The 19,179-nt window shown below is 37.8% G+C and overlaps 1 protein-coding gene across 1 annotated transcript in view; it reads right to left on the bottom strand.

Moving 5' to 3' along the window:
• COLEC12 (collectin subfamily member 12) overlaps positions 1-19,179 on the bottom strand; it is a 90,819-nt gene that overhangs the window by 18,073 nt on the left and 53,567 nt on the right. The gene's annotated exons all lie outside the window — the stretch shown is intronic.

Below are 19,179 nucleotides of genomic sequence, written 5' to 3'. Positions count from 1 at the left end.
TTATATTCAATGTAAGGTCAGCCAGTTAATCAATCAGTCTATATATCTAGAATAGATGGAGATAGTTATTCATACATAATATTTAATATATATAATGCATACACATAAATTTATTTATATTTTATGTTTCTAAACTACTCATCTCTCTCAAGTATGGACCATGTGTAAGTTCATACCAAGATTCCTGAATGATAGATAATCACATATGAATTTGTATACCAAAAGTTTCTTCACCTAAAAAGGTATGGTAAATTGCCATCCTTTACACTGTTTTTAAAATATTCAGGTTCCCAAATGAATAAATGCCACACACACACTTTTTAATCTTATGAATAAGAGTTTTGATTCAATCAATAAGAAACATGCATGGGTTTTACCTAGAATTGTGCTTTTCAGAAAAGTTTCTGTTCTACTTAAAACATTCAAACTATAGGTTAACTACTTAACCTAACAGTTAAAAGAAATACAGAATTGATCAACCAAAAACATTAGTATTGGACTTTAGAATTGAATATATGCTAATTTGGCCAAATTAGGAGCAAACAAAAGTAACCACAAAAATATGAGACGACTGTAAGAAGGACACTTGTAACTGTAAAAAGGACACTTTGTGATTTATTTGTCCTTCTTATGGTCACATATTGCCTCATTTTTGTTATTACTTTTGTTGTCTCCTATTAAAATGAAATATGTCAGTCCTGAATCATCTCTGCAAATGTAAATAAAAAGAATGGAATGTAAGTGAAAATGGGGAGGGCTTTAGTCCCTGTCTGCTTTTGTTAGGAAGAAAAAGCTGTACAGTGAATTTCTCAGTATTCATTAGTGGGTCAAATGTTTGTAAGACTATTCTGTACTCTTGAAGTCTAAATTATGCAAAATTAAGTTTAAGCTTAATTGGACCTTCATCTGTTCACCTTGGTTTGGTTTGGGTCCTTCCTTATGTAATCTGAGCACCCAGCTTTAATGATGGGCTGCTTCCAATCCTTTGTCACCAGTTAAACATACCAGAGTGTCCGGGTCATTTCCGGATACTGCACATTTCTCCCTGCTGACTTAAACAACCCTTAATAAATATCAGATGGGATACAATGACACACTTTTCAGTTTCCTGGCTTATTATAATGCAAGATCTGTTTTTTCTTTGTCCCTGTTGGGAAGACATCTGGCTAAACAGACCGAACTTTAGTACAAAGGGTGTATCCAGCTGATACATATGTTTTTGGGGAACCCCCTTTTTCCAGGAGCCAAAATGGTCACAAAAAAACAAGCTCGAAAGACATCCTCCTGTTAGTAGCCTTTGTAGTATTTGTTTTTCTTGGATTACATTCCAGTGACTGGGGACTTGGTTCTCAAATGGGGGTCTCCATCTGCAGATTTTTTTGAGGGGAGGGAGACTGCAGATAAACAATTTAACCACCGAGGAATGAAAAAAAAATATTTTTGCCTTTCTTTCTTTTTCTCAGTAAGACTTATCGGTAATTCCAAGAGCTTTTATTTGCATCTTTTAAAGTAATCCTATGTCTTTTTTACTTACTGAATAATTGCTAAGAATTTTCCACCAAGCTATTTCTTTATTATTTTGGGTGAAAAATCTGTTCCTGTTTTCCATAAAAGAAAAAAAAATTGAAGTAAAATTATCTAAAGTACTTTTGAAATGGGACCCATCTAGTCATCTATCTTACCATTAAGTTATTTGAGACAGCATACAACAGGGGTGTCCAAACTTGGGAACTTTAAGACTTGTGGACTTCAACTCCCAGAATTCCCCAGCCAGCCATGCTGGCTGGGGAATTCTGGGAGTTGAAGTCCACAAGTCTTAAAGTTCCCAAGTTTGGACACCCCTGACATACAACAATTAAATAAAACAATATAAACACAATAATAAAAACATTCATTATAAAAAAAGGGGAATCATTATTAAAAATTAAAATATAATTAAACATTTAAAGTATACAAATGGGGAGATATATCGCAATCATGTGTTATTCATATTAGGGGAGACATCATAAAATGTCACCAGTTTCCTGGGAATCCCAAATTTGGAGACATAACTAGATCTTGAGGGGCTTCCCAAACATTAACAGGGATGGAATTAATCTGACTTCTTGGGGAGGGGGCGTAGAATGTTTCTCAAGATGGGTTGATGTAATCAGAGAGATACTATCCATCAGATCTTGATCTCATGCCATGAAAGGCTTTAAAGGTAAAAATCAGTACTTTGAATTGGACCAGAAGCAAATTGGCAGCTAATGCAGCTTTTGTAGGTAGTGGGTGACATGCGCTGTTCTGGTGGAACACATAACTGTCTTTGCCACTGCATTCTGCATCAGTTTCCAGAAGCTTCCAGATACAGTAGAACCTCTGGTCACGAACGCTTCTGACCATGACCAAATCAGGTTCCGATCAAAATATCCACAATTCCTCCCCCCCCCCGCCCCCGCAGCTGATTTCTCCTTCTGCACCATTTTTTGGGGAGGAAGTGCCAAATTTCCAAAATTAGATTCGGGTCATGACCAAATCAGGTTGTGACCAAAGTTATGGAACTAATTATGCTGGTTTAGATTTAGGTTTAGGTTTTTTTGGATTTATATGCCGCCCTTCTCCAAAGGACTCAGGGCGGCGTACAACATTAAAAACACACATCACAAAAGTTAAAAAAAAGATTAAACCCAATTCCAAAAAGACCAAACCGATTTTTTTTTAAAAAAGAAACAGTACATTTAAAATAAATTAAAATTAACATTAATATTAACAGGCCAGACCGGCTTGCTGGAAAAGCCAACTTTTTAGGGCGCGTCGGAAGGACCGGAGGTCAGGGATTATGCGGAGCTCCGGGGGCAGCTCATTCCAGAGGGAAGGCGCTCCCACAGAGAAGGCTCTCCCCCTGGGGGTCACCAGCCGACACTGCTTGACCAACGGCACCCTGAGGAGGCCAACTCTGTGGGATCGTACTGGACGGTGGGAGGCTACTGGTGACCAGAGGTTCTACTGTACTATGCAAGAGCACATTCCAATAGTCCAATCTCTTTTCCAGGTAAGAACCAAATCTAAGAAGTCAGTCTGCCCTTTCCTTTATCAAAGTTAGAAAAGATAATGACAAGCAAAACACTCACACGGATTTAAAAATAAACCCTAAAACTGAAATAAATAAAATTATCTTTAGTAGGCAGTGATGCATGCAGCATCAGTTAAATCCAAAAATGATAGCATCTGGAATTAATAAAACTGCTCCATTATCTCTTATTTCTTCCCCAAAGTAAAATCTCTTTTTCTACTTAATTGGAAAGCTGTAGGTGTGCGTTACAGAGCTGCTAATCACAATTTAATTATATGAAACTGTTTCAATTATGCTTAAATTTCCTATGAAATCCATTATAATAAATAGCAACACATTAATGTAAGTAAAGATTTTTTTCCTACGGTTACATCTTTATAACTGCTCTATCAACATTTTATTTTTTCCAGAGAAAGATTTGAAAAGCTCAATTGTTTTAACTGGTTAACCAGAAGTGGTTCAGAGACCTTTTGTTTCTATTAACAATCTCCTACCTTCTGCCAGTATCTATACTACATAACAATACTTTAGAGTTATTATAAAATAAACGCATAGGGTGTTTTCCTAATTTTGGACATGCAAAAAAAAAAAAAAAGACTTCAAGCACAGATGACACCAGTAGGTGTCAGCCATGAACACTACAATAAAGTGGCTGAAAATCTTGTAATTGTTGACCAGAAAGTGGCCAATAATCACAAGATTTTTGTGTTGCATGAGATCCTCTGAGATTACAGTGGTTTAAATTTTTTCACTTTTTTAAAATTAGCATCCATTACATCATTTCAAACTTTTATTATGATCAAACACCAGCATAAACCCTTATGAGGCAAAATAATGCAATGCTGTCCATTACCTAAAACGCTTGATAATTTCTGCTAAGAATTAAATTTTAGGCTGCAATAAATTCAAATATTTACAGTTGGAACAACCTTGGAATAATACTTCTACTGAACATCTAACGTATTTTTAAAGACATTATTTTCACAAACTCTTAAACTCCTTAAATACCTTGTAGCCTTAATTTTTAAACTAATTCCTTCCTTACTGCACCTATTGTAATTTTCCCAATTAAATGAGGCTCTATTCAAAGATAGAAAAGATTGAAGATTTCACTTAAAAGCATTCACAATAGTACTGAGCTGTGATGTGGTAGACAGAGGAACTTTCAAATGAGATAATCATCATGAAATATGAAATCATATGTTACCCGAAAATCTGACAGAAAGACAGAGAGAAATCTTTTACGAAATGTCTAGGGTTTAGAGCATGAAGAGTAGACTTTCTAATTTGTAGAGATTCTGCTAAAGTGAGAGGAAAAAAACCACACACTACCAAGAGCTCCTTAGCAAACTTATAAAACCTTCCTGGAGTTGGCAGTTAATAACTGTGAATGAATGAATGAATGAATGAATGAATAAACGAATGTCCTGCACAGCATAGCCATCTAGGTATCTGGATTTCTATAGGATATGTGAAAATATTAGTTCCATTTTTCCCTTCAAAGAAAAGAGAAATCTCTCTCACAGAATTGTGAAATCAACAGTTATATGTCTTCATCAGTGGTGGGTTGCAGGCAGTATGCCCCGGTACGGGCGTACCGGAGTCTGCCCGGAGCACCGGGTACCGTTCTGGTACGGTGCTCTGGAGGGCCCACCCGTGCTCCTTACCTGTCCTTTAAATCCTTTGGCGCTTCCGTGCACGTGCATGGTGCTGGAGCATCACAGAGGCGTCTCTGGATGATAAGACGCATGTGTGAGCTGCGCGGGTGTGCGCACAATACGCGCACGTTCATGTAGAGGATGTTGGGACCTGCTGCAACCATACCAGTTGCAACGGGATCCGGAACCTACCACTGGTCTTCATTAATTCCTTCTTTAGAATCAGACATAATAAAGAATCCACAAGGGCTCCATTATTCTCAACAAAGGGTTTCAACAAAGGAAATATTTTTGATTGCATGAAATGTACACAAAACAAGTAAAGATTGTCTTTAACAGAATGCAGCTCCTGGTGACTATTGAGGAAACAGCCAAGCAGTTTTCTTGGCAGCTGTATGGAAGCTTGCCATTGCTTTCTTCAGGATATTTTTTTCAACTCCAATCTAGCCAACAAGCTTTTTCATAAAGAGGTAAAGAATCCTCATTATCAAGCTTGGTCATAATCTTTATAACACAATCACTTGGTTTATGGTTTTGTTTTTGCTCACTGCAGGCTCAAGGATTCAGAATGAATTGTTAAAAATTCTAATTACACACTTCAACAGCCATGGGCATGTAATTAAATGGAACAATGTCATACTGTGATTAACAACAAAATACAATATTTTAACTGACAAGAAAGAGAAGATAAATTGCAAAAAGGGAAAATAAATACACACATACAAACTAACAAGAACTTTTCCCCTGTATACTTGATGTATTAGGAACTGAAGACAGCTTTTGGTTCATTTTCTGACTATTTTTTCCAGCAATATATCTGGCCACAAAAATAGACTAAGACTCTTTAATTGCTGGAGCTATTTTCCTTCTTGTCTTCTACTTGCTGCCTTGTAAACTGTTAAAACAAATAATTATAAGCAAGGCCACATAAAGAAGCAGGGGGAGGGAAAATAGACTCAAATACCCAATAATAGCAAAGTCATACATCTTCCGAATACATATAGAAAAAGGTAGGTTTTTAAGTGAAAGAAAAAGTGTTAGATCGGGTAATGGAAAGGCTCACACAGGCTAACGGTAACAACAGCTCTTTATTAACTCAGTAGTAACTATGTACAATCCAGCGAATGTTGAGACTGACAGCAGCCCTTTTATAGGGAGCTGTCAGACCCTTCGACCAATGAGATTAAACCTCTGTTCCCACTGGAACAGAGGACCTTGGTGGAAACCATTATAGCTGATGCTAGTATCTAACAAAAAGTTTAAAAGATAAGCTATTTATAAAAGGTATTTATTGGTTCTCTGAATTACTCAAAATTTCCACTACCAGTTCTCCAGAACTGGTCAGAACCTGCTGAATACCATCTCTGATCCTTTTTGTGATTACTTTTTAAATTCAAACTGCAAATACTCTTTGTAATGAGAGATGCAGGGATGGAACTAAACACTTTTTCATGAAGAAAACCCCGTGCTTACTTTTACCAAACATTATTGTTCCTCTGTAACTGTAATGTTTGAAACTTACTATATTTTTCGGAATATAAGACAGACCTTTTTCTCTCAAAAAAGAGGGTGAAAATCTGGGAGGGGTCTTATACACTAAATACAGCATTTTTTGCCTGCCAAAACCCTGCCACCTTCACCAAAATGTCCGTGCATTGCCTTTAGGAGGCTTTCAGAATGCTCCTGGGGGCTGGGGAGGGGGCAGAAATGAGTGAAAAATGGCCCATTTTTTGCTCAATCCCCCCCAGCCCCCAGGAGCACTCTATAAGCCTCCTAAAGGCTATGCATGCCTTTTTTTGACAAAAAAACGAGCCTGGTTTTTGCTGATTTTTGCCCCCCTTCCCTGGGGCACTCTACAAACCTCCTAAAGGCTATTCATGCCCTTTAAAAAAATGGGCCCATTTTTGCAATAAATGGGCCATTTTTGGGAGGTCTGCAGAGTGCAAAAACGTTTTTTTAAAAATTGCCTCTTCAAAATCTTGGTGCGTCTTATACTCTGGTGCATCTTATACTCCGAAAAATATGGTATTTATGAGCAGCCTTCTTTATAATACCTCACGAGAGCATAACGTGGTGGCTGCTCAAAACACCTGGATAGCTCTGACCAGCTTCTATTTTCTATTGAAAGACACAGGAGAAAGAAATACACCTATTAGATTGCAGCTTTCACCTGAGACGCCAAGACAAACTGTAAGCTAACAAGTATAAGTGGCACGTTTTCTGGGCCTTTTTGGTCAGAATGGGGCAACTAGCCACAGCCAACTCACCTTGTTTAATTTGCCACAGCCAATTTGCCATGGCCAACTCACCACAGCTAATTTACCACAGAATAACTTGACATGGCCAACTCAACATGGAAAAACTTGCTGCGGTACTATTTAAAAATTCAATTTAATTATTGAAATTGTATATTTATAGTTTAAAAATATTTTAATATTTGTCAGTCACATTTCATTTTGTCCCTCTTTTGGCATCCCTTCTTTAATGATTCTATTCCACTATTTCTTCAATATTAGCCAACTCTTGTCCTGCAGCAAATTTTCCTGTGGCAAGTTGGCCATGGTAAGTTGGCTGTGGCAAATTGTCATAGACCTCTTTTTAGAGGTCCAGAGTCCTCATTATTCCTTCAGTCCCTTTAACATGTGCTATAATTTTATGCCCCCATGTAGCTTAACACTGCATAATGGTTAAGGAAGTCAAGTAGCACTGGGGCAACCAGAATCTAGTCCAACTCAATCATGGAAATTCACTGGTGACTGTGGGCCAGTTGCTTTGTCTTTCAGTTGGTCTTACCATATAGTATTGTTGGGAGGACAAATAGCAAGGGGAAGGACTATGGACTAGTGGTGGGATTCAAAATTTTTTACTACTGTTTCTGTGTACGTGGCTTGGTGGGCATTGGTCGGCATGGCTTGGTGGGCATGACAGGGGAAGGTTATGCAAAATCCCCATTTCCTCCCAATCAGCTGGGATTTGGGAGGCAGATAATAGATGAGGGCAGGGCCTGTCAGAGGTACTATTAACCAGTTCTCCGAACTACTCAAAATTTCTGCTACCGGCTTTCCAGAACTGGTCAGAACCTGCTGAATACTACTTCTGCTATGGACACTGCCCTGAGTTCCTGAACAAAACTAGGATATACATTTAACAGAGAAATATCACAAAAGCCTTTTGGAGTATTTCTTGTTTTGCTATTTTAGTTGCCTGTTTTAATGACTAACCTTAGCTTTTATTATATTTAGGATTTATCAAGAATTCTAGTTATTGGCACTCCCAACTTGAATAAATCAATTAATATATTAATATATTGCTGTGTACATTTCCTTTAATCCAAGGATCTAGAATTTATCCCCTAAAGAGCATTAGAGATTTCTGAAAAACCAAGGAAATACTTGTTCTACTTTATAATCCTGCACTTAAAAGAGTTGCCTTCAAAGTACTTAAATATTTCATGATGAATATTACATTTTGACAGATTAAATTATGTTTACTACACTGATTGTATTTAGTGGTTAGATTTTTTAAACTAAAATCTTATTCACACCATAAGTATATGAACATTTTGCTTAGAAACAGAAACAGAAATATAAACATATGTTGCTATTTGCCCAAAGTATTGTTGAATACTAGTAGTATTCAGCAAAGTACTGTTGTTTAACTCATTTGATTCAAACAAATGGCTGCTGCACAGCTGTCAGAAATACATAACACAATATATTATGCACCTTTTCTTCATCCACATTTCATGATGCTTGCCCTGGAATTTTATATTTTTCAGTTCTCTCAGAACTGGTGTGGACTTTCCCAAATAACAGGGCAACTTATTATGGTCCATAAAAAGTCAACCTTTGTGACTTTAACTTTACCTCTAATTAATTAACATTCGAAACCTAGAGGGAAATGTTCACTAAATAGTCACCTAAAATTCTTTCTGTCATTTAATTTAATATTTCAGTTTTGAGGCTGTTTGATTCCACAGCGACTCTGGGTGGCTAACAATTAAAAGAGAATTAAGAAGAACACACATCTATCAAAGAAAGAGAGTATAAGACAGTAGTGGGTTCCGTATTCTGTTCCAACTGGTATGGTTGGAACGGCCCCGACGTCACCCACTTGGATGTGCACAGCGCGCGCATGCGTCGTACTTGCCTGCGACGCTTCCACAAGCTTGACGGAGCACTGCGCAGGCGCCGCATGCACCATGCACATGCACGTAAGCGCCAAATGCTTAAAGGACAGATAAGGAGCTCGGGCGGGCAGGCAGGCCCTCTGGAGCACCGTACCAGAACGATACCTGGTGCTCTGGGGCAGGCTCCGGTACGCCCCTACTGGGATGTACTGCCTGAAACCCACCACTGGTATAAGAGAATGTATCCCCGGTCCAGTGGTGGGTTTCAAATTTTTTTGGAACCTACTCTGTGGGTGTGGCCTCTTTTGTGGGAGTGGTTTGCTGGCCATGTGACCAGGTAGGAGTGGCTTGCCGGCCATGTGACCTGGTGGCAGTGGCTTGGGGCCCGGTCATATAAATTTAGATACACTTTTTTGCCATGATAAATGTGTTGCCAAAACAATTATTGTCTGAAACAATGCACCATTCTTGACAAAACATTCATTTTTATTCCAGAAAATCTCCCCAACGTGACAATTTTAATTTCTCTCATCTTAACATGTATTTTTTTAAATTTCACTCCATGTCTTAATATAACCAGTGGAACAATTTGCCTCCAGACATTTTGAATTCTCCATCAATGGAAGTTTTTAATAAGAGATTGGACAACCATTTGTCTGAAATGGTATAGGGTTTCCTACCTGAGCAGGGAGTTAGATTAGAAGACCTCCAAGGTCCCTTTCGATTCTGTTATTCTATTCTATTCTATTCTATTCTATTCTATTCTATTCTATTCTGTTCTGTTCTTCTGTTCTATTCTATTCTAATTATTTGAAATAATCTACAATTCATATTGATCATAATAATACCAACATATTTTACTTTTTTCCCAATCTTAAAATTAGTTTTTTCTATCAATTTTAACTTCTAGTTTCATGTCCTCTGATTATTAATCTTAAAACCTGCTAATATACCAAAGTCCTTTAATTTTCCATTAATGCTTCAACTCCCTCTAATGGATCTTCTAAAATCAATATCCAATCTTTGACAAATGTCCTTAATTTATAAAACTATCAGTGCAGCTTGTTTTTCATTATGTTCTAAGAATTCAAATATTTCTAATATTATCTTACTGTTGTAGTTTAGGCAAAACTCCACACTGATCTTCATGAGTAAATCCTGTAAAATTATTTTAAACCTTTCAGCCCAAATCACAGTAAACAGTTTATAATCATTATTCAATAATGATATGGGTTCATAGTTTCTTGTTAAAATAAAATCTTGTCCTTCTTTAGCATTAATTTTATGTTATCAGGAATCTATTCTGCAAAACAATATTCATCATTTGTTGTAAAGGTTTTTAAAACTCATCTTCAAAACATTTATAGTAAGATCCAACAATCCATCTACGCTACACAACTTTTCAATTTTCAATTTTAGTCTTTTGGATAGCTGCGCACAGCTCTCTTATTATTATAGTTCCATTCAAAATTTGTCTGTCTGTAATCTTTAGTAAATTCTATTTGTGCAAGTAGTCATCCATTTTTTTTCTGCAGCAGCTTCTGTGCATCTGTATAAAGTAGTATAATACTGATGAAATATTTTTCACATATTCAAATTATCTACTATTACGGTGTTCCCTTCTTGTACACTTAATACCATTTCTTTACTTTTTCTTTTTGCAACTTGTATGACAATCATCTCCTTGATTACTTGCAAATACAAAATTACCATATTTTTTGGACTATAAGATGCATTGGTGTATAAGACGCACCAAGATTTCGAAGAGGTAAGTAAGAAAAAAAGTTTTTGTCCTCCCCGGCCCCCAGGAGCACTCTGCAGGCTTCAGCAGGGCTGGGGGAAGGCAAAAATAGCCCGTTAGTTTGTTTTTTGAAAAATGGGAAGAAAATGGGTCATTTTTTGCAAAACCGGGGGCATTTTCCCCTTCCCCCAGCCCTGCTGAATCTGCAGAGTGCTTCTGGGGGCTGGAGGAAGTGAAAAACACCTCCGTTTTGCAAAAAATGTCCCATTTTCTGCCCTTTCCCCCCCTAAAAATGGCATTTTTACCTTCCCGCAGCCCTGCTGAATCCTGCAGAGTGCTTCTGGGGTCTGGAGGAAGGGGAAAATGCCTCTGTTTTTGTGAAAAATGGCCCCTTTTTTGCAAAAATGGGATGCAGGGGAGGAGCTTCGGGAGGCCAAAAATGGCTGTATTCAGTGTATAAGATACACCAACATTCCCACACTCTTTTTTTGGGGGGGGGGGAGTTGGATCTTATACTCCAAACAATACGGTACTTTGTTTTGTATAGTTTATAGTCATCGGTCGCTCTGTAAATATACGCATCAGGGTTATGTTTCACCTCAGGGGGGCATGGGCAGGGTGAGCATGGCCAGCTCGACGTCACTCGTGTCATGGCACCTATAATGGCACTCTGCCAGCGAAAAAGGGAGTCGGGACGTCCTCCCAAGCTCTGTTTTCTCTGGCAGAGTCACTGTAGGCCATTTCCAGGCAGCCCCATGGGCCAGATCTAAACACCTGCAGATCGGATCTGGTCCACAGGCCTTGAGTTTGACACCCCTGTGCTAATTCAATTTCAATGAAGGCTGCATAGCAGTTTAGGATAAATTGTAAATCCTTCAGCTCTCAAGCTGTTTGAACCACAATCATCCACAGACCAGTCACAAGAAACTAAATTCCTGCAGTTTCCTTGCAAGGAACCGGAGCACAAGTAGGCCATTCTCCAGTTTCTCTTTCCTCCAGAGAAATTTCTGTCTGCCAGAACTGTGGGCTAGCTGGCAATTCCACTGCTGTGTGGCCTCTGCTTGTGGAACCATTCGCAGACATCTAACTGGCTGTAACATCTCACTCGGAAGCCTAGTGGGTGCATTTTTAAAAAAGAAATCAATACTTTAAGAACTTTATATTCCACTTTTTCCATTAACAAAGTATATTTTTGTGTTCATTTCCACTGAACTAACAGTTTAATGAGACATACATAATATAAACAAGACAAAACTTAATATGGAAAGAGAGAACGTTTATTTATGCCTGATTTATCTCCTGTTTTACTTAAAAATTTCTCTCCTATTTCAAAGAAACAGCCCTCTACGAAAATGCTGTGAGGTTCCACTTGAAAAGCTTTTTAATTTAATTTCATTTTAAATCTATTACAAAAAGCAAAGAAGTTTTCAAATGTTATTTATCTGTTTAAAAGATTTGAATGGCTATTCATCTTAAACATAACTGTGAGCAGCTCACACATTGCCCCTCAAGAGTTAATATCTGGAAATCTAGAAAATGGTCATGTGATCAGAGTGTATTGTGTATTGCAATACCACTTGAATTATAATAATTTTAACTGTGAATATATAAATAAACATAGGTCCATATTGGAGCAATTATAAAAATAACATTCCCTCCAAATTCCACCCAACAATTGGCTTTTATAGTTACAGACTTAAAACTCCAATTAATCTTTGCCAATAAAAACCATTTAATAATGTGAATGACCGTGACTTGGAGCACACATATATCATCCCAGTGCTGTGTGTATTTAGCTGGATGTCTCAAATTCAATATCGGGAAAAAAGATGACTGGCCATAGATTGCTTAACAGCCATTTTTGCCATGTACAAAAGGCTGTGGCAGAAGGAACTCTGCTTTTGGCTGCCTAACCCCAGATGCTTGTGCATTAAGCTCCTCACTTACTGAATAGCAGAAGAAGATCTGGAATATCTACCCCTCCTCCCTTCCTCTCACAAATGTAATTTAAAGGCTTAAGAATTCATAAGCTGCAACTCATTTCATCAGATGCATAGAGTGGCTTGACTAATGTAAAATGTATTGCCGTATTGTTTGAGTATAAGATGCACTCCCCCCCCCTAAAAGAGGGTGAAAATTTGTGTACGTCTTATGCACCGAAGATAGTCCCGTCCACCCCCACCCTTTGGCCTCTGCCTCCCAGCAATTTGTCTCCTTGTATCAAACAGCAAGTATCCTGTTTCAGTTTCAGCACAGCCTGATTAGCACAAATCGGCCTCCTGATGATCAGCTGTTTCAGGCTGCAGGGATTGCCGTTGTCTATTGCTGCCTCTGCGTGCCTCGTTTTTGGCCTCTGTGTGCCTCATTTTACACCTATTCTGATCCCCACTGCCCGGAATGGATGGAAAATGGCACACGCAGAGGCCAAAATTGGGGCATGTGGAAGCAGCAATAGGCTATAGCAATCCCTGCAGCCCGAAACAGCTGATTGTCGGGAGGTCAATCCAACTGACAATCAGCTGCTTGTGCTAATCAGGCTGTGCTGAAATTGAAACTGAAACATGCTTTTTGATGCAAGGAGGCAAATTGCTGGGAGGCAGAGGCAGACTTTTTTCTTGTTTTCCTCCCCAAAATCTAGGTGTGCCTTATACTTCGTAGCATCTTATACTCTGAAAAATGGTAGTTGTGAATGAAAAATGATAAATAGATGATAGATAGTTAGGTAGGTAGGTAGGTGGATAGATAGAGAGACACACAGATAGACACAGACAATGTATGAAACTTTTTGTTTTGTTCTTTTTGGTTTATTATTTTAAACACAATAACAATTTTTTAAAAATGTATTATTTGGAAAAGGTGCCATGATATTTCTATTTTGGGAGGGAAGGGCTACCATAAAGTATCACATCTCTTCTACAACATCAGCTTTTCAAAAACTATTTTCTCACTGGCAGTAGACTGGTTGAGAAGCAATCCCAGGAAAAGATGGAAGAAAAAAATATCAAAATTGATTGTACTTCTGGATGTTATTGGTTTTATTTACTAATAGTTATTATTATATTGTTGAAATATTATGTTTCAAGTACTTCACATGCAATTGGGGTTTTAATCTCACAGTAGAAATTATTGGATGAACTTTCTGACCACATTTATTTTTCATAGTGTTTTTTGCCTAACCATACCAAACTTTTGGGTTATAGAACAATGCAAACAGGTTGTAAACCAGCATTTTCCTTATTAGTATACAATGAGTATTTATTTCATGTTGCAGCAAGACATCCAGTACTTGCTGAGAGGTTAACACTTTCTAGTAAATCATCTCTAGCACTGCAGAATCACACACAATTTCTTTTCTACTTCATAGATTATAAACAAACTGTTGTCTGCAGTTAGAAAAGAGATGTTACTTTGCATCTAGGATCAATTTTGAGCGTCAACTTACAGCCATAAGAAAAATATTTTGGAATTGATTTCCTAATGTGGTATACTTGGTCTGAAAACATGCTGTTAAAGAATTACAGCATTAACCTTTTATATTACTGACTCTTAGAGTGTGATTGACAGGTTGACAGATCACTGGTGGTCTTTAAGAGTCTATCAAGATCCCTACAGGTATGGGCTAGAATCCACTTACCACCTCGTTCCCTGTCTACCTGGTTGGCAAGAATGAATTGGTCACTGTGAAGTGGTTCCCAATCACAAATGATAATAAAAGTAACCACATAAATATTAACATCAAGTATACAGATAGATCAGGAATGTCAAACTTGCAATGTCACGTTGTCATCATGTGACATGTCACCGCTTTTTCCCCCTTCGCTAAAGTAGGGGTGGACATGGCCAGTGTGTGATGCTTCCGGCCCTTGGGCTGCGAGTTTGACGCCCCTGTGATAGATGAACAGGTTTCAAATGGAGATATTGAGTTTCCCTGTATTGTGCAACATGGATCATATTTTTACACAAACAAGTCATAAAAAAGGAAATGTGATGATTATGCAAAAATAGAATTTATCGAGATCTGCACTTGCCCCTAATGCCTTATTCCTTAAGACATTCTTTACCAGCAAATTTATGCTAAGCATTTTTATTATATGCCATGACTACATAAAATAATTGACGCAGTCCAAAATAATTATCAAAGAATAATTTAGGGATGTTTAATTATACAGTCCATGCATTTTCTGAATATTTATTTAGTGGTTCCCATGTCAGGTTCCCACAGGGGGTGGGGAAGTTCCAGTTTATAGGATGTTAATCAACATTATTTTTTGAGACAACATGGCACAAATGCAGTAAAAATGCATAACTGAGGAAGTTTGTTTTAAGTGAAATTACAAACAAATGCTTACAAAGTTTGAGAGGAGAATGGAAAGGAATTTCTGCCTTTTAAAATATACTGAATTATGGAATTTAATTCCTCTTGGTAGTTTACATATAAAGTTAAAATGCTTCAACAGATAGTGAAGAACCAACGTTTTACATGAAATAAAATGCCCTTTCAAAATTGGAGAAAAGCAAACTCATATTTATCAGTTTTTTTGAACCTGTATATTTTTAGGAAAAGGGAGATTTTTTTTTCTTGAATATGCTCCCTTTATCCTAATGGTTACCTAAGTGCCAAAAACAGTTACAACTGGAATTATACCATGCCTACTCAAATCAGACCCAACTACTGCACTTCCCTACCGCTTTTTTTTATTTTTTTAATAGCACACTTCACATCTGCTTGTTATCAGTAGCTATCTCACAGCATGCTTCTGAATCATTTTGCAAATTCAAACCATATGCTAAGCCTGCTGAGGAATTAGCCATGACTGGGCTATTTACAGGACCTCTATGACCTGAAACAACACCAGATGAAGGAGAAAAAATGACCAGAATTTTCTTTCAAGGGTTTTCCCCATAGTGTCACATTTAATTACTTCTCAGTTTTTTAACTCTCTCTCTCTCCCTCCCTCCTTCTCTTTCTCCCTCTCTCTCTTGAATATCAGGGTGTGTGAAATTATGCCATAAACCTGCAAAGAGTTTCTCTGCCATGCAGTCTTTAAATAAAGTTCAGGAAGCTTGCCAGTCACTCATACGACCTGCTGTTCAGATGCGAAGCTCTTAAAAGCCATGAATTAATTTTACCTTACATTTTTCTTGGTCTGAAGTGGCAGGTGGGCCCAAAGTATGTGCTCTCACATACCTATCAATTTCACCAATAATTCCATTAAAATAGTCATTTTCCCAACAGACAAGATTGCCATGTTGTTGTAGTATATACGTTATATCTTTAAAAAGTCAGTTCTGTATCATATTGGAAAATTTACACTGTCACTGCAGCATCATCAAATACAAACACTGTATGGATATACATGAATGAGAAAATCCACTCTCAAAAATACACATCTCCACTGTGTGAATTTGCTCCATCTAAAAATAGAGTAGCAGACAGTTTTTGCCAATTTCCATAGGATAACTTAGACATTATCAATTATGGTGAATATACATGTCCCAGGATAATGTCAGTGATCCAGATAGGATCTTGTATTATCAAATACATTATTTTGCTTACTGCAGTATACAAATTCATTCAGAATCTCTAGTATTGAACAAGCAGGGAAAGAAACAATTGGACTAGGAAAGACATTATATATATAATCTTCAAATAATATTATATACATACATACATACATACATACATACATACATACATACATACACACACACACACACACACACACATATATAGCATTTGTGCTGATAAATAAATAATATTTCCCTTCTTATCTGTCTTTTAAGGCTTCCGCGCTTGGCACGTACAGCACCTGCACAACGCTCTGCGGAGCAGCTGGAGCGTTGTGGAGGCTTGCGGAGGCGCTAAGACGCATGCGTATACTGCGCATGTGTTTGCACATGTTGCGCGTGTCCATGTGGATGCCGCCGGGCCCGTTCTAACAATAGCGGTTGGAACGGGATCCGTAACCCATCACTGCGTCTAACCCTCACAGCTTCAGCATTAAACTGTCCACCGTGGACCTCACTCCATTCCTAAGAGGTCCGTAAAGGAGGGGGGGAGTGCATAAGCACACCAGGGTGCCTAATGTCCCTGTCCTATTGCTCCCATTTATTTGTATTCATTTCTTTTGCTTATATCCATGTTTATATTTATACCTGCTATCTTGTACATGTTTGACAAACTAATAAATACAAATACTATAACCAAAAGACATCTGAATATCCTTGCCAGTTCCCAGTCTTGTGGCTCTCTTTGCTTGCTTTCAATGATCCTAATGAATGTAGGGAAAGATTACAAAAGGAAAAAAAAAGGAGAGACTCATTTGCTACTTTGTATGCTACAGTATATTGAAGGCAATAACAAACATCAATGAACAGCTCCATAATGGCATTTGCCTGAAATGCCATGACATAGTTTAAGGCCATCAATAATCTGGTAGCAATTAATGAATTGCAAATGCATGAATGTCTGTGTGAGAACAATCAACACAGGAGTCATAGCTTTTAGTTTTGACTCATATTGACAGCAGTACCACTGATTCAGCTGAGAATGCATAATTTCTACCAGAAAACAAACAAACAGCCATAGGTCTTGAACGCAGTTCTTGTGCAATGTCAGAATTTGATACTTGATTCTGCCTCATCCAAAGCAAATAGGGCTTAAAACTCCAGAACTGCAGACAGAAATGTTTCCACACCTCTCTCTCTGCAAACAATATTTTGGATTACTGTGTGAAATTCTATTCAGAAATTGAACTGCATTTAATTTCTGACACTGAACTTGCAGGTGCTCATCAACTAATCATAACCATTATGGAAGCAGAGAAAATGGCTGCTCAAGGAACTTGAAGAATTTGAAGATCGGTCTCAGTGTGAGAAGCGACTGCTGTTCAGTTTTACTGGGTTGAGAATTGGAAGGGGTCCAGAATCTAAGTTTATTAAGATAGGCAATGTACACATAACAAAATCAAACAAGGAATTCAGCAAAACACAGGAGGGCAAAGTTGAGAAGAAAGGGCAATTCAATTACAAAGATGCTGAGGACTCTACAGAATCAGGAGACTGTGTGTTATAGCAGGAAAGAAAAAGTCTGTGTAGATCAGGTGATAATAAGAAGTAAAGCCTAATGCTGGGAAAGATTGAGGGCAAAATAAGAAGGGGATGACAGAGAATAAGGTGGGTGGATGGAGTCACCGAAGCAGTAGGTGTGAGCTTAAATGGACTCCAGAGGATGGTAGAGGACAGGAAGACCTGGAAGAAAGTTGTCCATGGGGTCGCGATGGATCGGACATGACTTCGCAACTAACAACAACAAAGGAAAAGGCAGATAACAAGAATCTTAGAAACTACGTGAAACTTCTGTCATATGTCATATTTCAAACTATCTCTACCACAGTTTGAGATTTAGCAAAAAAGTGAGTGAGGTGAAGATTTAAAACAAATAAATGAAAGGGCTGTTTCACATAATACATGACTCATTATCATAAAATAGTGATAGCAGTGAAGAAGGAAGGCTTTTAACGGCCCAGGCTTAATTCATGAGAGGCAAGTCTATCAATGGCTATTACTTTGAAGGCTCAGTGTCACCCCTGGGTGGGGGCAGAAGCTGTTCCAAAGAGAAGATGATCAGGAGAAGGGCATGTTTTAATCTCCTGATGTGAGCCTCCAGAATCATCTGGTGTGAGAAATAAAAATGCTGGATTAGGACGAGCTTTGCCTGCCTGATCCCGAAGGACTATCGTTACGTTTAGTAGTATTGAGAATGATAACTTTTAAAAAAGCAACTCAAACTAGAAAGCCACAGAGAGATCTATATTTTCATGTGCTATTTGAAGTAAATAAGTAAAACTATGCACAATGAGTAAAACTTCATAGAATCATTTCATAGAATTTTTTAAAAATGGAGGTAAGATAGCAATTTCCTTTCATAACAACATGGAATGATATAATGTAATTTATGTTCCAGACATCTGCTTCTCTCTTTTGTCATTCCAGGACCCCCACCATTCTGTTCTGTTTCTTTGAAGAAAGGTTAAACCATCACCATACACACAATACATTCTTAGCATTCCTAAAGAGTTCTCTCAATCCAATCCATATGAATATATTCAGTTGCATAATTTAACTGCTTCAGAGCTAATTGTTAGCATACTTGAAGAAGTTTGATGTGCAGAAGAAATAGCAAAAGCACTTAGACTTATATACTGCTTCGCAATGTTTTTACAGCTCTCTCTAAGTCAGCATATTGCCCCCAGCAATCTGGGTCCTCATTTTACCCACCTCGGAAGGATGGAAGGCTGAGTCAACCTTGAGCCGATGACACTCAAACTGCTGGCAGCCGGCAGTCAGCAGAAGTTGCCTGCAATACTGCATTCTAACCACTGCGTCACCACAGTTCTTTTAAATAAAAATTATTTGACTACTCACAGGAAGGACGACTGCCTTTTTTCTTCACATATATTAAAAGAAAGTCTGCATAGACAGAGAATACATAAAAGTATTATATCCCCTGTTCCTAAGTTTTAAAAGAATGATAAATCGCTCCCAGGAGATAGGAAAAAATAGTGAATATTTTACTAATATTATAATGAGCCCT

This window comes from Natrix helvetica (assembly GCF_964273705.1).
Source record: "Natrix helvetica genome assembly, chromosome: 4".
NCBI classification, from domain to species: domain Eukaryota; kingdom Metazoa; phylum Chordata; class Lepidosauria; order Squamata; family Natricidae; genus Natrix; species Natrix helvetica.
Note: the sequence above shows the minus strand (reverse complement) of the source record. Positions and strands in the feature narration are given on the sequence as shown.